Source organism: Lissotriton vulgaris, chromosome 7, assembly GCF_964263255.1.
Source record: "Lissotriton vulgaris chromosome 7, aLisVul1.2, whole genome shotgun sequence".
Classification (NCBI taxonomy): domain Eukaryota; kingdom Metazoa; phylum Chordata; class Amphibia; order Caudata; family Salamandridae; genus Lissotriton; species Lissotriton vulgaris.
This window is the reverse complement of record NC_141695.1, coordinates 1730497336-1730510748: the sequence shown is the minus strand read 5'-3', so window position 1 is coordinate 1730510748 and position 13413 is coordinate 1730497336. Positions and strand designations below refer to the sequence as shown.

The following is a 13413-nucleotide window of genomic DNA, read 5'->3' as shown; positions in this document are numbered from 1 at the left end:
CAGACCTTCCAATACTTCTATCACACTGCATCACTGCATGTCAAAAAGAACATTCCCAGACCTTCCAATACTTCCATCACACTGCATCACTGCATGTCAAAAAGAACATCCCCAGGCATTCCTATCCTTCTATCTCACTGCATAACTGCATGTCAAAAAGAACATCCCCAGGCATTCCTATCCTTCTATCTCACTGCATCACTTCATGTAAAAAAAAAACATCCCCAGGCGTGCCTATCTTTCTATCTCACTGCATCACTGCATGTCAAAGGAACATCCCCAGGCATTTCTGTCCTGCTATCTAAGGGTGGGCGTAAAATCCGTTTCGTGGGCAAATTTGCGGATTTTCGCGATTTCACGATCCGCGAATCTCGCGAAATTGCCGAAAAATCCGCGAATCAGCAGGGATGAATTTTCAGCCAAGCAAGGGTTACAGCAGCAGGTGCAAAAGTTGAACCTAATTTCTTTGTAACCTTTTACAAAAGGGTTACAAACAAATTAACTTCAACTTGGACACCTGCTGCTAATTGCTTCCTGGCGCCTCGTTGCCTACTTGCAACTATTCTCTGACCCTGCTCTGACCCTTGAAGCAGGGTCAGAGAATAGTTACAAGTAGGCAACGCGGCACCTGTCCAAGGAATTAAACCTCATCAGGAAGCACTTACAGATATAAAAAACAGGAAGAAGGGAGAGGATGGCAAATACACCCATTTTGAGTTGTCAGGAGGGGTTAAACTAAAAGAGACCTTTACAGCACAATTTTCATATGCATTTTGCTAAAAATAAAAAGCTGTATGTTCTGTAGGGGCACTCAGGAATCTGGCCCTTCAGAGATCCGGCCTCTCTTTCTTTCTCTCGTTCTCTCTCTCCCTCTCTCTTTCCCTCTCTTTCTCTCTCTTTCTATCTATCTATCTATCTATCTATCTATCTATCTATCTATCTATCTATCTATCTATCTATCTATCTATATATCTATCTCTCTCTCCCTCTCCCATAAACGACTGCATGGGTAACTTCGCTATGCAAGCGGCTCGCGAAGACGCAAAAATCCCAGCGAACACGCAAAAAACCCCGCGAACACGCAAAAAACCCGCGAACAAGCAAAAAAGCAAAAATCCGCAAATTCGCACAAATTCGCGAATTTTGCGGCTCGCGAATTTGCAAATCCGCAAATTCGCGGATCGCAAATTCGCAAAATTCGCCCATGCTTACTGCTATCTCACTGCACACTGCATGCCACAAAGAATATCCCCAGGCATTCCTATGCCGCTATCTCACTGCATCCATGCATGAAAAAAGACAATCTCCAGGCTTTCCTATCCTTCTACCTCACTGCATTGCTGAATGTCAAAAACAACATACCCAGGCATTGCTATCCTTTAATCTCACTGCATCATTGCATGTCAAAAAGAACATTCCCAGACCTTCCAATACTTCTATCAAACTGCATCACTGCATGTCAAAAGGAACATCCCCAGGCATTCCGGTCCTGCTATCTCACTGCACACTGCATGTCAAAAACAACATACCCAGTCATTACTATATTCCATCTCACTGCACACTGCATGCCAAAAAGAACATCCCCAGGCATTACTATCTTCTATCTCACTGCCTGCGCCTTGTCAGTGATTCAATTGAACACTATTACCTCCGCATTCGTATTATTTACCCCGCTGTACCGCTAGACTGCTCTCTGCTGATTTCAGTACTTCACATTGCTGCCTGTGCCTGCCGTGCCTTATTGCGCCGATCCCACTGGCATTTGTTGACCGCCATTGACTGACCTGTGCCCCTAGCTCGTTCCGGTCGCATTTTGGCTTGCAGCCATCTTGTTGTTCTCGTGGTGACCCCCAGCCCGGCTCTCCGCCCTGCTCCCCGCCTCCAAGATCATCCTCCCTCCCACTGTGAGCATTCAGCCCGTCCCATCGCACGAAGCGCTGTGACCGTCCCGAGATCTTCTAAGGAGGTCGCTCCCCTCGTTGCTGCCAATCCTATCCTGGTATCGTAGCGCTGCTCGCACTGCTTGTGCCTGTGCCTTGCTTGTTATCATTGGAAATTATTTAATTATTTAACTCTGCTGCCTGCGCCTTGTCAGTGATTCAATTGAACACTGTTACTTCCACATTCGTGTTATTTACCCCGCTGTACCGCTAGACTACTCTCTGCTGATTTCAGTACTTCACATTGCTGCCTGTGCCTGCCGTGCCTTATTGCGCCGATCCCACTGGCGTTTGTTGACCGCCATTGCCTGACCTGTGCCCCTAGCTCGTCCCGGTCGCATTTTGGCTTGCAGCCATCTTGATGTTGTTGTGATGACCCCCAGCCCGGCTCTCCGCCCCGCTCCCCGCCTCCAAGATCATCCTCCCTCCCACTGTGAGCATTCAGCCCGTCCCATCGCACGAAGCGCTGTGACGTCCCGAGATCTTCGAAGGAGGTCGCTCCCCTCGTTGCTGACAATCCTATCCTGGTATCGTAGCGCTGCTCGCACTGCTTGTGCCTGTGCCTTGCTTGTTATCATTGGACATTATTTAATTATTTAACTCTGCTGCCTGCGCCTTGTCAGTGATTCAATTTAACACTGTTACCTCCGCATTTGTGTTATTTACCCCGCTGTACCGCTAGACTGCTCTCTGCTGATTTCAGTACTTCACATTGCTGCCTGTGCCTGCCGTGCCTTATTGCGCCGATCCCACTGGCGTTTGTTGACCGCCATTGCCTGACCTGTGCTCCTAGCTCGTTCCAGTCGCATTTTGGCTTGCAGCCATCTTGTTGTTGTTGAGGTGACCCCCAGCCCGGCTCTCCGCCCCGCTCCCCGCCTCCAAGATCATCCTCCCTCGCCCCTCCCACTAACCACATATGACAGATGCTTTTGCGCGCAGCATTCACGCGCAGCGGTCGCGCCCCATGCGCGCCGAAGGTGCGCCAAAGGTAAGCCCGTCTACGCCCGTCCGCGCCTGGACCGCGCCCAGTGCCAGACCCCCTGGCCCCGCAAAATCCCCTCCTCCCGCATAACGTATGATGCTGCCACCCTCCTAGCCCTTAACCCCAGACGCACACCTCAATGCTACGAATCTGCCCCGGGACGTACTCACGGCCCTTTCGCATGCCACTACTGCAAATTTACTAGCATAAAATTCCATACCACATCCACTAACCCCAAACACAGCTCCCACTCTAACCACCTGAAGTGCATCCTGCTGAACACCCGCTCAGTCCACAGACACGCCATCGAACTCTGAGACCTACTCAACACTACATCACCGGACATCGCCTTCCTTACTGAAACATGGATGAACGCATCATCAACACCCGACATCGCCATAGCCATCCCGAACAACTACAAGATCATCCGAAAAGCCCGCACCGTCCAAACAGGAGGAGGCATCGCCATCGTCCATAAGAACACCATCCGAATCACGACCAGCTCAGACGATAACCTCACAACCGCCAAACACCTCCACTTCCAGATCCACACCGACCCTAGGACCACACTCAGAGGCACCCTCATCTACAGGCCTCCAGGAACACGTAAACAATTCAACAATGACATCACTGACTTCATCAGTCCACATGCCCTCGCCTCCGTGAATTACATTCTACTAGGGGACCTCAACTTCCACCTGGAAAAGAAAAATGACAGCAACACCACCACCCTTCTGGACAATCTGGCCAATCTCAGCCTAAAACAACTTGTTGACACCCCCACCCATATAGCCGGACATACGCTCGACCCTATCTTCACTTCCAGCAAACACATCTCCTTCGATCGCACCACAGCTCTCCATTGGACGGACCACAGTTGTGTTCACTTCAGCTACAAAACCACCTCGACCCACAACCCCCCACAACCTATTGCCCGAAGAAAATGAAACAAAATCACCACCGACCAACTCCTCACATCGCTCAACCAAAACCAACCCGCCCTCTCATCGGACCCAAACCAAGCTGCCATCAAATTCAAACAATGGATCTCTCACAGCGCTGACGAATTAGCACCCCTGAAAAACCATCACACCAAACAAAACAGCAAAAAGGCCCCCGGGTTCAACGCCGACCTTAAGAAATCCAAGAAACTATGCCGTACTCTCGAGAAAACATGGAGCAAAAACCCAACCACCGACAACATGACCACCTTCAAGGCAGCCACCCGCAAACAGCACCAGCTGATTCGATCCACCAAGAAATCAGCACTCAAGAATCGACTCGACAACAACGCCCATAACAGCAAGGAACTATTCAACATTGTCAAAGAATTCACCAACCCCACCGCAGCCTCAAACGACATCACTCCCTCCCAAGACCTATGCGATTCGTTATCCTCCTTCTTCTACAACAAAATTGCCGACATACATAACAGCTTCAAAAACAGCTCCAACGAACAATCATCTCCACCCCCCTCAGAACCTAAACTGCCCTCTAACAATCTCAACGCCTGGAACCCAATCACCACAGAAGACACCATCCACCTAATGAATTCCATCCACTCTGGCTCGCCAACCGACCCATGTCCCCACCACATCTTCAACAAAGCAGACTCCATCATCGCACCCCATATAAGTGATGTCATCAACTGCTCCTTCAACTCTGCTACCTTCCCTGAAAGCTGGAAACATGCCGAAGTCAGCGCCCTCCTGAAGAAACCCACAGCAGACTCCTCTGAACTCAAAAACTACCGCCCCATATCCCTCCTCCCATTTCCGGCCAAAGTCATTGAGAAAGCCGTTAATAGCCAACTTGCCGCCTTCCTCGAATCGAAACAACCCACTCGACCACTCACAATCCGGCTTCCGAGCCAAACACAGTACCGAGACCGCCCTCATCGCAGCAACAGACGACATCCGAACACTTCTGGACAATGGAGAAACAGTTGCCCTCATTCTACTCGACCTCTCCGCCGCCTTCGACACTGTCTGTCACAGCACCCTCATACAACGCCTCAGCAACATCGGCATAAAAGGAAAAGCCTTGGTCTGGATCATCTCATTCCTAGCTGGGAGAACTCAGAGAGTCCGACTTCCCCCATTCAAATCAGAGAACACCGAAGTCATCTGCGGTGTACCACAAGGATCATCACTCAGTCCCACCCTCTTCAACGTTTACATGAGTCCACTCGCTTCCATCGCGCAACAACACAACCTTAACATCATCTCCTACGCAGATGACACCCAGCTGATCCTTTCCCTCACCAAAGACCCCAACACGGCCAAAACCAATCTTCACGAAGGCATGAAAGAAGTAGCCGTATGGATTAAAAACAGCCGCCTAAAACTCAACTCAGACAAAACGGAAGTACTCATCCTAGGATCATCCCCCTCTGCCTGGGACGACTCATGGTGGCCTTCGGATCTGGGCTCAGCACCCATACCCACAGACCACGCACGTAACCTTGGCTTCATCCTAGACTCCTCCTTCTCGATGACCAGACAAGTCAACGCCATCTCATCCTCTTGCTTCAACGCACTTCGTATGCTCAAAAAAATCTTCCACTGGATCCACGCCGAGACAAGAAAGACTGTCACCCACGCACTGGTTACGAGTCGACTATGCTACGGAAACACCCTCTGCGCTGGAATCACAGCCAAACTACAAAAAAAACTCCAACGCATCCAAAACGCATCAGCTAGACTCATTTTGGACATCCCTCACCAAGATCACATTACCGTCCACCTGAAAGACCTCCACTGGCTTCCCGTCAACAAGAGAATAACATTCCGTCTCCTCACCCACGCACACAAGGCCCTCTAAAAACTAGGGCCCTAATGCCTCAACACTCGACTATCATTCTACACACCCACCCGCCAACTAAGATCCTCCAATCAAGGCCTCGCCGCAGTTCGGCGTATCCAAAGATCCACCATGGGAGGTAGATCCTTCTCCTACTTGGCGGCCAAGACCTGGAACTCACTCCCCACTCACCTCCGCCTGACACAGAACCACTTCTTCTTCAGAAAAGAACTTAAAACCTGGCTATTTGACAAATAATGATCCCCTTCCCCAAGCGCCTTGAGACCCTCTGGGTGAGTAGCACGCTTTATAAATTCTTGAACTTGAACTTGAACTTGAACATACCCAGGCTTTACTATCCTTCTATCTCACTGCATAACTGCATGTCAAAAAGAACATCCAAGGCATTCCTATCCTTCTATCTCACTGCATAACTGCATGTCAAAAAGAACATCCCCTGACATTCCTATCCTTCTATCTCACTGCATCACTTCATGTCAAAAAGAACATCCCCACGCTTGCCTATCTTTCTATCTCACTGCATCACTGCATGTCAAAAGGAACATCCCCAGGCATTCCTGTTATGCTATCTCACTGCTCACTGCATGCCAGAAAGAACATTCTCAGGCATTCCTATGCCGCTATCTCACGGCAGCGTGCATGAAAAAACACAATCTCCAGGCTTTCCTATCCTTCTACCTCAATGCATTGCTGAATGTCAAAAACAACATACCCAGGCATTCCTATCCTTCAATCTCAGGCTTGCCTTTCCTTCTATCTCACTGCATCACTGCATGCCAAAAGAACATTCCCAGACCTTCCAATACTTCTATCACACTGCATCACTGCATGTCAAAAGGAACATCCCCAGGCATTCATGTCCTGCTATCACACTGCGCACTGCATGTCAAAAAGAATATACCCAGGCATTACTATCTTCTATCTCACTGCATGCCAAAAAGAACATACCCAGTCATTGCTATATTCTATCTCACTGCGTGTAAAAAAGAACATATCCAGGCTTTCAAATCCTTCTACCTCACTGCATTGCTGAATGTCAAAAACAACATACCCAGTCATTACTATATTCTATCTCACTGCACACTGCATGCCAAAAAGAACATCCCCAGGCATTACTATCTTCTATCTCACTGCACACTCCATGCCAAAAAAAACATACCCAGGCTTTACTATCCTTCTATCTCACTGCATTACTGCATGCCAAAAAAAACATCCCCAGACATTCCTATCCTTCTATCTCACTGCATTACTGCATGTCAAAAAGAACATCCCCAGACATTCCGATCCTTCTATCTCACTGCATCACTTCATGTCAAAAAGAACATCCCCAGGCATTCCTATCCTGCTATATCACCGCATCACTGCATGAAAAAAGAACATATCCAGGCTCTCCCATTCTTCTACCTCAATGCATCACTGCATGTCAAAACGAACATAACCAGGCATTTCTATTCTTCTATCTCACTGCATGTCAAAAGGAACATCCCAGGGCATTTCTATCCTTCTATCTCACTGCACACTGCATGTCAAAAAGAACATCTCCAGGAATTCCTATCCTTCTATCTCACTGCATAACTGCATGTCAAAAAGCACATCCCCAGACCTTCCAATACTTCTATCACACTGCATCACTGCATGTCAAAAAGAACATTCCCAGACCTTCCAATACTTCTTTCACACTGCATCACTGCATGTAAAAAAGAACATTTCCAGACCTTCAAATACTTCTCTCACACTGCATCACTGCATGTCAAAAAGAACATCCCCAGGCATTCCTGTCCTGCTATCATACTGCACACTGCATGCCACAAAGAACATCCCCAGGCATTCCTATGTCGCTATCTCACTGCATCAGTGCATGAAAAAAGACAATCTCCAGGCTTTCCTATCCTTCTACCTCACTGCATTGCTGAATGTGAAAACCAACATACCCAGGCATTCCTATCCTTCAATCTCACTGCATCACTGCATGCCAAAAGGAACATCCCCAATCATTCCTGTCCTGCTATCACACTGCACATTGCATGCCAGAAAGAACATCCCCAGGCATTCCTATGCCGCTATCTCACTGCATCCGTGCATGAAAAGAGACAATCTCCAGGCTTTCCTATCCTTCTACCTCATTGCATTGCTGAATGTCAAAAACAACATACCCAGGCATTCCTATCCTTCAATCTCACTGCATGTCAAAAAGAACATTCCCAGACCTTCCAATACTTCTATCACACTGCATCACTGCATGTCAAAAAGAACATCCCCAGGCATGCTTATCCTTCTATGTCACTGCATCACTGCATGTCAAAAGGAACATCTGCAGGCATTCTTGTCCTGCTATCTCACTGCACACTGCATGCCACAAAGAACATCCCCAGGCATTCCTATGCCGCTATCTCACTGCATCCGTGCATGAAAAAAGACAATCTCCAGGCTTTCCTATCCTTCTACCTCACTGCATTCCTGAATGTCAAAAACAAGATACCCAGGCATTCCTATGCTTCAATCTCACTGCATCACTGCATGTTAAAAAGAACATTCCCAGACCTTCCAATACTTCTATCACACTGCATCACTGCATGTCAAAAGGAACATCCCTAGGCATTCCTGTCCTGCTATCTCAGTGCACACTGCATGTCAAAAAGAACATACTCAGGCATTACTATGTCCAATCTCACTGCTCACTCCATGCCAAAAAGAACATACACAGTCATTACTATATTCTATCTCACCGGACACTGCGTGTAAAAAAGAACATCTCCAGGCTTTCATATCCTTCTACCTCACTGCATTGCTGAATGTCAAAAACAACATACCCAGTCATTACTATCTTCTATCTCACTGCACACTGCATGCCAAAAAGAACATGCCCAGACATTCCTATCCTTCTATCTCACTGCATTACTGCATGTCAAAAAGGAACATCCCCAGGCATTCCTATCCTTCTATCTCACTGCAATACTGCATGTCAAAAAGAACATCCCCAGACATTCCTATCCTTCGAACTCACTGCATCACTTCATGTCAACAAGAACATCCCCAGGCTTGCCTATCTTTCTATCTCACTGCATCACTGCATGTCAAAAGGAACATCCCCAGGCATTTCTGTTATGCTATCTCACTGCACACTGCATGCCAGAAAGAACATCCCCAGGCATTCCTATGCCGCTATCTCACGGCATGCGTGCATGGAAAAAACACAATCTCCAGGCTTTCCTATCCTTCTAACTCAATGCATTGCTGAATGTCAAAAACAACATACCCAGGCATTCCTACCCTTCAATCTCAGGCTTGCCTATCCTTCTATCTCACTGCATGCCAAAAGAACATTCCCAGACCTTCCAATACTTCTATCATACTGCATCACTGCATGTCAAAAGGAACATCCCCAGGCATTCATGTCCTGCTATCACACTGCGCACTGCATGTCAAAAAGAATATACCCAGGCAAAACTATCTTCTATCTCACTGCATGCCAAAAAGAACATACCCAGTCATTACTATATTCTATCTCACTGCACACTGTGTGTAAAAAAGAACATCTCCAGGCTTTCATATCCTTCTACCTCACTGCATTACTGCATGCCAAAAAGAACACCCCCAGACATTCCTATCCTTCTATCTCACTGCATTACTGCATGTCAAAAAGAACATCCCCAGACATTCCGATCCTTCTATCTCACTGCATCACTTCATGTAAAAAAAAACATCCCCAGGCATTCCTATCCTGCTATATCACTGCATCACTGCATGAAAAAAGAACATATCCAGGCTCTCCCATTCATCTACCTCAATGCATCACTGCATGTCAAAACGAACATAACCAGGCATTTCTATCCTATCTCACTGAATGTCAAAAGGAACATCCTGGGCATTCCTACCCTTCTATCTCACTGCATAACTGCATGTCAAAAAGCACAACCCCTAGACCTTCCAATACTTCTATCACACTGCATCACCGCATGTCAAAAAGAACATTCCCAGACCTTCCAATACTTCTTTCACACTGCATCACTGCATGTCAAAAAGAACATTCCCAGACCTTCCAATACTTCTATCACACTGCATCACTGCATGTCAAAAAGAACATCCCCAGGCATTCCTGTACTGCTATCTCACTGCATACTGCATGCCACAAAGAACATCCCCAGGCATTCCTATGCCGCTATCCCACTGCACCCGTTCATGAAAAACAGACAATCTCCAGGCTTTCCTATCCTTCTACCTCACTGCATTGCTGAATGTCAAAACCAACATACCCAGTCATTCCTATCCTTCAATCTCACTGCATCACTGCTTATCAAAAAGAACATTCCCAGACCTTCCAATCCTTCTATCTCACTGCACACTGCATGTCAAAAAGAACATCTCGAGGCATTCCTATCCTTCTATCTCACTGCATAACCGCATGTTAAAAAGCACATCCCCAGACCTTCCAATACTTCTATCACACTGCATCACTGCATGTCAAATAGAACATTGACAGACCTTCAAATACTTCTATCACACTGCATCACTGCATGTCAAAAAGAACATCCCCAGGCATTCCTGTTCTGCTATCTCACTGCACACTTCATGCCAGAAAGAACATCCCCAGGCATTCCTATGCCGCTATCTCACTGCATCCGTGCATGAAAAAAGACAATCTCCAGGCTTTCCTATCCTTCCACCTCATTGCATTGCTGAATGTCAAAAACAACATACCCAGGCATTCCTATCCTTCAATCTCACTGCATGTCAAAAAGAACATTCCCAGACCTTCCAATACTTCTATCACACTGCATCACTGCATGTCAAAAAGAACATCCCCAGGCATGCTTATCATTTTATCTTACTGCATCACTGCATGCCAAAAGGAACATCCCCAATCATTCCTGTCCTGCTATCTCACTGCACATTGCATGCCAGAAAGAACATCCCCAGGCATTCCTATGCCGCTATCTCACTGCATCCGTGCATGAAAAAAGACAATCTCCAGGCTTTCCTATCCTTCTGCCTCATTGCATTGCTGAATGTCAAAAACAACATACCCAGGCATTCCTATCCTTCAATCTCACTGCATGTCAAAAAGAACATTCCCAGACCTTCCAATACTTCTATCACACTGCATCACTGCATGTCAAAAAGAACATCCCCAGGCATGCTTATCCTTCTATGTCACTGCACCACTGCATGTCAAAAGGAACATCCGCAGGCATTCCTGTCCTGCTATCTCACTGCATCCGTGCATGAAAAAAGACAATCTCCAGGCTTTCCTATCCTTCTACCTCACTGCATTCCTGAATGTCAAAAACAAGATACCCAGGCATTCCTATGCTTCAATCTCACTGCATCACTGCATGTTAAAAAGAACATTCCCAGACCTTCCAATACTTCTATCACACAGCATCACTGCATGTCAAAAGGAACATCCCCAGGCATTCCTGTCTTGCTATCTCACTGCACACTGCATGTCAAAAAGAACATACTCAGGCATTACTATCTTCTATCTCACTGCTCACTGCATGCCAAAAAGAACATACCCAGTCATTACTATATTCTATCTCACCGGACACTGCATGTAAAAAAGAACATCTCCAGGCTTTCATATTCTTCTACCTCACTGCATTGCTGAATGTCAAGAACAACATACCCAGTCATTACTATATTCTATCTCGATGCACACTGCATGCCAAAAAAACCTCCCCAGGCATTACTATCTTCTATCTCACTGCACACTGCATGCCAAAAAGAACATTCCCAGACATTCCTATCCTTCTATCTCACTGCATTACTGCATGCCAAAAAGAACATCCCCAGACATTCCTATCCTTCTATCTCACTGCATCACTTCATGTCAAAAAGAACATACCCAGGCTTTACAATCCTTCTATCTCACTGCATTACTGCATGCCAAAAAGAACATACCAAGGTTTTACTATCCTTCTATCTCACTGCATTACTGCATGCCAAAAAGAACATACCCAGACAATCCTATGCTTCTATCTCACTGCATTACTGCATGTCAAAAAGAACATCCCCAGACATTCCTATCCTTCTATCTCTTTGCATCACTTCATGTCAAAAAGAACATACCCAGGCATTCCTATCCTGCTATCACACTGCACACTGCATGTCAAAAGGAACATCCCCAGGCATTCCTATCCTGCTATCACACTGCACACTGCATGTCAAAAAGAACATACCCAGGCATTCCTATCCTTCTATCTCACTGCATCACTTCATGTCAAAAAGAACATCCCGAGGCATTCCTATCCTGCTATATCACTGCATCACTGCATGAAAAAAGAACATATCCCGGCTCTCCCATTCTTCTACCTCAATGCATCACTGCATGTCAAAACGAACATAACCAGGCATTTCTATCCTTCTATCTCACTGCATGTCAAAAGGAACATCCCCGGGCATTCCTATCCTTCTATCTCACTGCACACTGCGCGTCAAAACGAACATAACCAGGCATTTCTATCCTTCTATTTCACTGCATGTCAAAAGGAACATCCCCAGACATTCCTATCCTTCTATCTCACTGCATGTCAAAAAGAACATCTCCAGGCATTCCTTTCCTTCTATCTCACTGCATTACTGCATGTCATAAAGAACATCCCCAGACCTTCCAATACTTCTATCACACTGCATCACTGCATGTCAAAAAGAACATTCTCAGGCATTCCTGTCCTGCTATCACACTGCACACTGCATGTCAAAAAGAACATTCCCAGACCTTCCAATAGTTCTATCACACTGCATCACTGCTGCCACAAAAAACATCCCCAGGCATTCCTATGCAGCTATCTCACGGCATCCGTGCATAAAAAAAGACAATCTCCATGCTCTCCTATCCTTCTACCTCACTGCATTGCTGAATGTCGAAAACAACATCCCATGCATTCCTATCCTTAAATCTCACTGCATGTCAAAAGGAACATACCCGGGCATTCCTATCCTTCTATCTCACTGCATGTCAAAAAGAACATCTCCAGGCATTCCTTTCCTCCTATCTCACTGCATTACTGCATGTCAAAAAGAGAATCCCCAGACCTTCCAATACTTCTATCACACTGCATCACTGCATGTCAAAAAGAACATTCCCAGACCTTCCAATACTTCTATCACACTGCATCACTGCATGTCAAAAATAACATTCTCAGGCATTCCTGTCCTGCCATAACACTGCACACTGCATGTCAAAAAGAACATTCCCAGACCTTCCAATACTTCTATCACACTGCATCACTGCATGCCACAAAAAATAACCCCAGGCATTTCTATGCAGCTATCTCACGGCATCCGTGCATAAAAAAAGACAATCTCCAGGCTTTCCTATCCTTCTACCTCACTGCATTGCTGAATGTCAAAAACAACATCCCCAGGCATTCCTATCCTTAAATCTCACTGCATGTCAAAAAGAAGATCTCCAGACATTCCCATCCTTCTACGTCACTGCATATTGCATGTCAAAAATAACACCCTCAGGCGTTCCTATCCTTCGATTTCACAGCACACTGCATGTTAAAAAGAAATTCCTCAGACATTCTTATCCTTTTATCTCACTGCATTACTGCATGTCAAAAAGAACATCCCCAGGCATTACTATGTCATATCTCACTGCACACTGCATGTCAAAAAGAACATCGCCAGGCATTCCTATCCGGCTATCTCAATGCATGTCAA

At 46.4% G+C, this 13413-nt stretch overlaps 1 protein-coding gene across 1 annotated transcript in view; it reads left to right on the top strand.

Moving 5' to 3' along the window:
• Positions 1–13413, top strand: part of LOC147706481 (alpha-2-macroglobulin-like protein 1) — a 690635-nt gene that overhangs the window by 151298 nt on the left and 525924 nt on the right. The window lies entirely within an intron of this gene.